The following is a 10,476-nucleotide window of genomic DNA, read 5'->3' on the forward strand; positions in this document are numbered from 1 at the left end:
AAAAAAAAAAAAAGAAACTGGCATACTTTTTTCTTCCATAGTGACTGCTGTGTTTACCCTCCTAGTGACAGTGCACAAAGGTTTCAACTTTATTACATCACTAAAATGTGTTTTATGTATTTAATAAAAATTTTGGTAATAGCTATCTGAGGTGGGTTTGAATAAAAACTGCCCTCTGTAGACTCAAGTATTGAACACTTGATCCCTAGTTGGTGACACTGATTACAGAAGTTGTGGCATGTTCAAAGATGCAGGCTTGCTGGAGGAAGGATATCACTAGAGGCAGACTTTGAGGTTCACTGGGGGTGGGCCTTGAGGATCACTAGGGTTGAGCCTTGAGGGTCACTGTGGGCAGACTTTGAGGGTCATTGGGGGTAGGCTTTGAGGTTCACTGGGGGTGGGCCTTGAGGGTTACTGGGGGTGGGAATTGAGGGTCACTGGGAATGAGCTTTGAGGGTTAGAAGCTCTGCTTCTTTTCCTGCTTATTCTCTCTGCTTCCTGGGTGCTATTTCGATGTAATTTCTCAGCTTCCTGCTTCTGCTGTCATGCCTTCCATGCTATTTTGGACACCTACACTTCTGGACACTCAAGGCAAAATAAACTCTACCTTAAGTTGTCTTTGGTCATAGTATTTTATCACAGCATGGGAAAGTAAGAGATTTACTGACCTAATGGGCTGGAGGGATATCATGGCTCTGGTTGCATTTCCAGAATGAGTAGTGATGTTTGGTATCTTCTTACAAGATCGTTGGCCATGTGTTTGCCTTCTTTGTCCCCTGTTGTTGTTGAGCTATGTGGTGACTTACAGTAGACTCTGATCCATTACTAAATAATGTAGTTTGCATTTTCTCCCCTTCTCTAGTTTGTCTTTTAACTGTTTCTGATAATTCACCATCAACTTGATAATCTGATTTTTGAGCAATTCATTACACTCTCTGATTATCATTGATTACTAATAAATTTATCCCTAAGTTCTACTAAATTTTTTGCAACATGCTTAAAATTTTGTCTGCTGTGTGGTTTTCCTGTTGAACTATTTCTTTTCTATCAGAGGAAAATATAAATAAAAATGTGTTTTTCTTATAAATCTATCCAGTCAGATATTGGCTGGTACTAAAATTGTATAGTTGCTTTTAAAATGTAAGATTTTTAGAGGCAGGCGGATTTCTAAGTTCGAGGCCAGCTTGGTCTACAGAGTGAGTTCCAGGACAGCCAGGGCTACACAGAGAAACCCTGTCTCGAAAAACAAAACAAACAAACAAAAAAAAGTAAGATTTTTATACTAAGAAACTGTGTGTGTGTGTGTGTGTGTGTGTGTGTGTGTGTGTGTCCGACCTTAGTTTTTGAGATAAAGTTTTTCATTTAACCTAGAGCTTACTGATTCACTGAGCTAGTTAGCCAGGGAGCCCCCACACAATTTGTCTTTGTCTACCTTCAGGGCTGGGATAACAGGCACACACCTCCACCTCCATCCCTCTTTATGAACATAGATACTGGGAATAGGAACTCAAGTCCTCATGCTTAAACAGCAAGCACTTTACCTTTGCAATCTCCCTAGCCCTGGAGAAAAACAAAACAAAACAAACAAAACCACTAGCCCAGGCTAACCTCATACTCTCCATTCTCCTGATTCAGCATCCAGAGAGCTGGGGTTACTGGCATGGGTCACCACGGCCTTCAAAAGATTTTAAACTAATTTATTTTATTTTTATGGGTATATGCACCATATTCATGTAGGAGCCTACAGAAGAGGTCAGAAGAGGGCATTAGATCCCTTGAAACTAGAGTTGTAGGCAGTTATGAGCTACCCTGTAGGTGTTGATAATCGAACTCTGGTCTTTTGTATCAGCACCAAATACTCTCAGCTGCTGACCCATCTCTCCAGCCTGAGCGTCAGGCTATTTATCTTTCTCAGTACTTTGATTGCCTTCTTCTCCTTTCCTTTCTTCCTTCCTTCCTTCCTTCCTTCCTTCCTTCCTTCCTTCTTTCCTTCTTTCTCTCTTTCTTTTTCTTATTTTGTTTTTTTTTGTTTTTTTGAAATAGCATTTTTTTCTATAACCCTGACTGTCCTGAAACTCACTGTGTAGACCAGGCTGGCCTTGAATTCACAGAGATCTGCCTGCCTCTGCTTCCCAAGTCCTGGGATTAAAGGCATGCATCACCGCTGCCAGGCATTTTGATAAGCCTTTAAAACTGTTTTTTTACAATTGGTATATCCTACCAATGTCATATTTTATATGGTTTATTTTTTTCTATAAACAAGATTTTTCTCTGTAGTTTTGCAGTTTCACAATGATGTTTCCTTCCAATGTTTTTTAAAAATATATATATATATTTTTTATTCTATATGTATGAGATTTTTGCTTGCTTGTATGTATGAGTACCATGTACCTTCCTAGTTCCTGAGGAGGTCAGAAGCAGAGGTCAGAAGAGGGCATCAGATCCCTTGGAATTAAAATTACAGATAATTTTGAGCCAACTTGTGGGTACTGGGAGTTGAACCTAGGTCCTCAGCAAGAGCACTGAGCCATCTCTCTGGTCCCCGATAGTGTTTCCACAATCCTTCTGCTTGCATTTTAAATACAAGAAATCAAAATTTCATTTTACCTCATTATTTCATTGACTACCTGCACAACTTTCCTCTTCACTGTCTCTTCTTTTCTTGGAGTGTTGTCTGGTAGATTGGTGTCTTCGGAGTGTCTCTTGGATGACTCGCGCTTTCGTGGGGCTGTCTACAGAAGATGGACTGTGAGCCATTTTGGGGCTGACCTAGCTCATTAAGCTAATTTTTGGCTGTGAATACACTCCTATTCAAATATTATGTTTAATATTCTCATATTAAAATATATGTTAGCATTATCCATGACACAACTGATTCATGGAAAGTTTTGGATGTTTTCCCTTTCTCAAATCTTGCCTACATTCATTGTACTTATTTGAAAGCCTGCTCCTTAGCATATGACCAAGAATACGCCCTCTGTGAAAGGAGTTTCAGGCATCTCTAGGATGGAGTTTATTGCTTTTCCTCAAATATTTAGGTAACTCTGGCCTGTTTGCTTATCTTTTTTATTATTATTATTATTAAGGAATGCCTTTTAACTTATCTGTGACTATCAGCTATCCTTATTTTTACAAGCCTCCTGGTGACTGTAAGCAAGAGCCAGGACCAGGAGCATGAAGGTGGACCAAGTTTCATCTCTTTATCCAGTGGTTCTGTGTGCTTCCTGGGGATGTGCAGTGCCTTACCTTGGGTAGAAATGCTCTACGCGATAGCCTCATTCTGGCCTGTGTAGCAGCTGTTTTTCTCACTGCTGTGGTTGGGAAGGGTTTGTTTGTGTCTCACAGCACAAGGGTTCAGTCCAGTATGAAGGGGCAGTCCTACTGCAGGATCAGGAAGGAGCTGCTCAAGTTGTTCTGCATCAGACTAGCTTCCTGCTTCTCAGGCACTCCAGGGCCTTAGCCTGATTTAGGGTGATTCTACTCTTCCCATCTCAATCAATCTAATCAGGATAATCTGTCCTAGGCATGGCCAGGAACTAAGCCAATCCAGACAATTTCTCACAAGTACACCCAGATGCTCATCTTCTGGTGCCCCTAGATCCTGTCAAGCTGAAACCTCACATCACTCTGTGATCATCCACTTCACTCTCCTGCTTCAGCATAAGGAGGTCCTGGAGAAAGTGATGGGGGAACTGTTCGCAGTGCCATTCCCTGCTCAGCTCCACGAGTGAGGGAACTGTTCGCAGTGCCATTCCCTGCTCAGCTCCATGAGTGTCTGTTTCCCTTCCTTTCCAGCAGTTCTGGGTGGTGAATAACACTCACAATGGGTCATTGTCACCTGCTCAGCCTTCTTCCAAGGCACTTTTTTGGATGGTGCTTTCATTCAGCCTAATTATTTTATAAAGATCTGATTCTATCTGCTTGGTATAGTATAAGCATAATTCAAATTTTTCAACCTATTTTTCCAATAGATAACACAATGCATTATTAATCCTATCTTAAACCATTTTGTTATTCCAAGGAGTAAGAGTGGATCAGTCAGTGTTGGATCTCCAAAGCAGAAACCTTTCTAGAAAATTCAAGAAAGAAAGAACAGTAAACTGGGTGTTCAAAAAGCCACTGGGAAGCCCTCCTCCCTAGTTGGTTTATACTGATAATTGTGATTCAATGGGTAAAGTGGAAATGGACAGACAAAAAGAAAAGAAAAAGGCTCTTAATGCTGAAACAGACATAAGATGATTACAAATGACTTAAATAATGACTTCAAATAAACAATACCAGGAAGAAATACTAATCCTTAGAAAGCAAATCAGAGGGGGAAATGGTTAAGGGAGAGTGGGTTTCAGTAACTGATGAAAACAGATAGGAAACTGTGCACAAACATTGTGGCTCATTCATTTAATAGTTCATTTTATGCTTCATTTAGGAGATCAGGATATCAGAATGGACAACAAAAGAAGAGCGAATCAGGAGACTGAGCAGGAACAAGGACTTAACTTGATGATAAATTGAAAAATAAATTGTATGTGACAAATATTTGAAAAAATACATTGAGGTCAGTATATGTGAGCTTGTTATGACTCTAGAATTTGATGGTTGTGGTGGGTCTGGGAAGGTACCACTGTTTTATTTTAGAAGATAACTCTAACAACATAAAGATTACATTAATTCAATTTAGAAAAGCTATTGAGAAGTAGTATAGAATGTTCCATTTTTAAATCCCTAGATAAGACATCCATTAGTCACCATCAACACTGGGACAAGAAGAACTTCAGAGAGGATTAATCTGGCAGAGTTCTTGTGACAGACACTGAGCCTAGAATGCATGGAAGAATTATTATTAATAGTTCATTGTCCACATGAAGTGCCATAAAAAGGATTTATGGTCTGATAACCTGCTTCTCCAGATGCCCTAGATGAAATGATGTGGGGGCAGTTGATGGCTTCAGAGATATATAGTGACACTAGGCAGATGTTTAGAGAAACTTGTCTGTCCTGTTAGGCTCACTAAAGAAAGAACAAACTTCATATGGGAAGGAAAAACTTGGGCTATAATCTCCTAAGCTCCTTTCCCTGGGATCTTAGAGATGTGAAACATGGAACTGTGTAGCCCTCAGAGGGGACAGATGCCTTCTTTTGGAACCCACCTTCCTGACTAATTTAATTGCAAAGGAAAGGATGATCTGAAAGACAGGGCTACTGAGGGTTAAGTCCTAGGTACAGAGCCTCACTTCTGTTGATAGTGTGATGACAGAATAGATCTGAAAGCAGAGCTTACACTTCCAGACCTATACATCATCACAGAGTCTGCAAGAGGCAAATGGTGCAGCAAGCCAGACTCCAGGCTAACTCCACTTTATATTTAATGGGACGAACAAGAATGCCAATACAGGAAATAGAAAGATGGCTCAGTGGTTGGGAGTGCTGGTTGTTCTTCCAGAGGACTAGGGCTCAATTCCTGCACCAACATGGCAGTGTACAACCATCTCTAACTCCAGTAGCAAGGGATTCTCTACCATCTTCTGGTCTCTGTGGATACTGCACACATGTGATGCACAGATTTGCATTTGAGTGAAACATCCATAGGCATAGAATGAATATTTTTTTTTAAAAAAAAGTTAATTCTAGAACACGACTGGATGGAGTAAGGTCAACTATGGACACATTTAGCTTCAATATTAGTAAAGTTGAACACCTGTCAGAAACCAACAATTAGTAGTAGTTAGTGGTGGTGATAGTAGTAGTAGTAATACTAAGTAGTAAGTAGCAGCTAATGACATCTAGAGCATTCACCCAATGACAGCTTCTAAATCATTATCCAGTGTTAACTCTGGATCACAAGGAAAAGTTGTGTATATAACATAGGATGATAAAGCTTAAGATGCCATTTCAAGATACCTTAAGTTTTTATTTTCATGGTGTTTTGTTGAATGACTAGAAGTTGGCAACATATCTTTGTATTGCTATAGAAACCAACAGCACAATAGCTATGATGGCCGTAAGGGAAAGAGGAACTGTTTCCTGAAACCCGACGCCAGCATCATGTCAGGCATTGCTGTGGGATTTATTTTAATCCTCAAAGTAATCCTAACAGGTAAATGCTGATCACCAGTGCAAGATAAAGAAATGGACTTGGAACACGAGAGTTATCTGCCTGAGCTATTCAGGAAGCCAGGGCTTCTCAGCTCTGAAGTAGAGTCTCTTTTCCTGTTTCTTAAATACACCTTCGTATGACAACAAACATGCTGGTAGCTAACAAAAGCCAAATGAAAAAGAAAGAAGGTTAGAAAACCTTGTGTGATGCTCCCACAGACTGTTTTCCCTACCTCTTGCTAAGTGGCAAATAGTTTAGGAGTTCAAAATAACAATCATTTTAATCTGCCCACAGATTAGGTCAGGCATATTGTACTGGCTGGTTTTGTGTGTCAACTTGACACAAGCTGGAATTATCACAGAGAAAGGATACTCCTTTGAGGAAATGCCTCCATGAGATCCAGCTGTAAGGCATTTTCTCAATTAGTGATCAAGGGGGGAAGGGCCCAGCCCATTGCGGGTGATGCCATCCCTGGGATGGTAGTCCTGGGTTCTATAAGAGAGCAAGCCGAGCAAGCCGGGGGAAGCAAGCCAGTAAGGAACATCCCTCCATGGCCTCTGCATCAGCTCCTGCTTACTGACCTGCTTGAGTTCCAGTCCTGACTTCCTTTGGTAATGAACAGCAATGTGGAAGTGTAAGCTGAGTAAACCCTTTCCTCTGCAACTTGCTTCTTGGTCATGATGTTTGTGCAGGAATAGAAACCCCTTGCTAAGACATACACTGTAGCGATTGTTTGCTTGTTCTGCAGTGCCTGGAATTGCAGCCTGGAAAACTTGAATGGATACAGCTGGGCATGTGATTATCTATAATCTTCTTTCTTGGCACCTGAGCTGGGAGAACAAACAGGGTCAACACAGCTTTTAGAATGACCTCACTGTGGGGCTTGGGTCTTCCCAAATCTGGGGACTGGGTTCCAAGAGGAAGCTGAGGCAAGACCATCTTCAAAGCAATTGTTCTAAGAAAGCCAAATGGACATTATATGACCTTTGCCAATTCACTCAGGGAAGTCATGTGACATCACTTCTGCCATATTTTATGGGCTACCAGCATGTCTCCAAGGTCACACCAGATTCAAAAGAAGGAGATGAGATTTCATTTCTGGATGGAGGATATCCAGGCATGTTCAGAGGAACAGATGGAATGGGAGAAACTCTTCAGTCGGGTTCCTTCTGGCTCCTTAATGAGCATTCCAAGGGTAAATCTACTATTTTAGAACAGGGAGGACAAAGGTTGGCTATCTGAACTCAGCACCAGCCTGTGTCTGTGCTTCCAGTCTGGGATTTTTCTTTATATTTTGATACGGATGGTTATAGGTTTGGTGACATCAGCAATAGGCTTCTCTCTGCCTGTGTCCAGAACAGTAATGTCTAGGCATTCCTTAAAGACTAATTTACATGCTGAAGTCTTTGTTCTGAAGTCATTGATAATTTTTGTGTAGATTTTTGCTGCCAATTTACAGCAGTGCAGTGTAAATGTGAAATTAAATCAATGGCATGAAATGAGCATGATGAATAAAACTTCAGTCTGTGTTGAGTGGGCTCACTTTGGACATCACTGAGCCTGAAGTAACAGGGAACAGCTGTCAATGAAAACTCTATGCTCTGCAAAAATCAGCCTACATAAATATTTTATTTAGCTGAGATAGTAACAGACTCATAGAATAATATTTTTTAACTGTTGCACTCAAATACAATCTGTAAATTCTCAACTGTAAATTTATCTCTAGAGAAATGGAGTTATTTAGACAAAGTAAAAAATTACCAGGACCTTTCTATTAGAACAGCATGTGTCTCTGGGGCTGGAGAGATGGCTCAGTGGGTAAGAGCACTAACTGCTCTTCCAGAGGTCCTGAGTTCAAATCCCAGCAACCACATGGTGGCTCACTACCATCTGTAATGGGGTCTGATGCCCTCTTCTGGTGTGTCTGAAGAGAGCAATGGTGTTCTCACATACATAAAATAAATAATTTAAAAATTCCTTTTTAAAAAAAGAGAACAGTTTGCGTCGTCTCAAATCCAGTCATCTGGTACAGGGGCTTTCTACTTTGTTGAAAGTGAACATTTTCTCAGTTAAGATAAATATAACTTACATGTAGTTTTTACAGTAATGTTTTATTTTTATTAATTTTAAAACATGATTCTTACAAAACCAAAGTAATGAATGACAAGGCATAATTTGAAATTTCTAGGAATTGGAAACATGTAGGATAAGCTGTCATTATGCTATACTGCTGCCCACGCTTTCCTTGACAACCACCTGTGTTTCTATTGTCCATCTCTACCTGAAGAAGCAGTTTAGTTCTTAGGAAGAGATGAATTATGGGGCAGGAGAACCTGTCCCTGAGAGCTGTTACTCAACAGCCATGGGTGCTTGCAAATCATTCCCTCATATTTACAAGTTGGTCCAGATTGGAAAGGTGACCGTCACCCTGCTCCAAAAAGAATGGTTGGAGGACTTCTTGGTCAGTGAATACTTCTCCAGTCAGTCCTGTTCCACAGACCCAGGAGTCTCTGGGAAAGTGAAATGGGAGAGAAAAGGCCTTGATCCCACGCACAGAGACAGGGTTATCTTATTCTTTTGTTTCTTTGTTTGCTTGTTTGTTTCCTTTTCCAGACAGGGTTTCTCTGTATAGCCCTGGCTGTCCAGGAACTCACTCTGTAGACCAGGCTGGCCTTGAACTCAGAAATCTGCCTACCTCTGCCTCCCAAGTGCTAAGATTAAAGGCGTGTGCCACCACTGCCCATCTGGTTAGCTTATTCTGCATTTCAATGCTACTTCAGGACCACAGTACCTTCTTCCTGAGTATGGTGGTATAGACATCACAGCACCTCCTGGAGCTACAACAAAGACAGCTGAACCTGCTAATGGAAATGGGCTTCCTTGATCTGTGAAATATCATACAGAGTGACTTTTTTCCCCATTTCATTCATATACTGTTTTAAAAATAAGTGTTCTGTTTTGATGATTCACACATTTATGCTTGAAATGATTTAAGTCCTTTAAAACTACTGAAAGTCTAGTTGGAGAGCTAAGGCAACTATTTCCTTTTATCTTTCTTCCTCCTCCTTCTCTTCTTGCTTCTCTTCCTCCTTCTCCTCTTCTTCTTGTAAGACTAATCAAATAACTCAGTATTTCCTTCAGATACTCTTTCACTTAAATTGACGAGCCAATATAAACAAGATTGGTGACGATGTTAAACAGTAGTAATTAGGCATTTTCAGAATTCTGGCTGTGTACGGGGCTTTGCATACCTGTCTTCTTATACATTTTCTCACTTAGTAGTTAGTACAAATCCCTAACGTAGACGATCTTAACACCCCACCTTACAGGTGAGTACCTGAGGCTTGTAGAGTTGAAGTAAATTGCTTTATATCTCAAATTAATAGGTGGCACAGCCAGACTAGACATTAGTTCTCTGTGTCTCCCAAGCCCAGCTTGGGAACTTTCTGGTTTATGAAGCATGATAGCTCAATTCAGTGTCATGCTGATGCAACAAAATCAGAAATTGCTTGGTTCCAGTGATTGACAAACACAGTTAACTCAAGTAAATTCCTAACCAGAAAAAACTCCAATTCAAGGCCCCTGAACAGATGCCTCGAGGCTGGTGACATTATTTTGACAAATGAAGAATGGACATTGTCACCCTTAGGTAAGGAAGTATGCTTTCTGAACAAAGTTGCCCAATTTTCCAGTATTATAAATTTCAAACTGTTGTATCCCAAGATTGAAATAAAATCTCCCAATCGGGCAATAAGGGCGTAGATTAAGGAACTAGGGTTAACAAATCACAACCAAGTTAAGTATTCTGCTAACTCAGCAGGCTTATATGCCCAGAGTGTAGACTCCACAATTTGTAATCAAAAAGTTACCTAAACTGTTTCCTGATCAAAAGTATTTCTTACCAAATACTCATTTCTTCCATTTTTGTAGTAGCCATTGCTCTACTGAGCGCTGAGCACCTTACTCAGCTTTATGTATGCAGTCTGAATGTGAACACCAAGCCCCCGAGACTGTTATTATGACCTTTTTCTAGTGAGTAAGACTTAAGCTTCCGGAAGTTAAATGTTTTCCTAAAGTCAGGTGGTAGGTAGAACAGCCAGACTCGTTCAACCCTAAAGCTGAGGACTGTGGGGTAATAGTTCCCGTACCTGACAGGCAAAGAGGATGAGAAGAAGAAAAGGAGAGCAAGCCAAGTCCAGAAAGGAGGCGGGGTGTCGTCTTTCCTCTGTTCTTTCAAGAGCTGCTCTCCTGTTGATAGAAATTTGGACATCATTTATTTCTCCTGCTCTGTGGCTGCCTTTCTAGTTCCTTGTACTCTCCCTGCAGTTTACCTGTACATTCTAGGTCCTCGCTCGCCTCCTATCCAGCCCTGCTGTTTACAT

The sequence above is a fragment of the Mastomys coucha genome, unplaced genomic scaffold (genome assembly GCF_008632895.1).
Source record: "Mastomys coucha isolate ucsf_1 unplaced genomic scaffold, UCSF_Mcou_1 pScaffold15, whole genome shotgun sequence".
In the NCBI taxonomy this organism is placed as follows: Eukaryota; Metazoa; Chordata; class Mammalia; order Rodentia; family Muridae; genus Mastomys; species Mastomys coucha.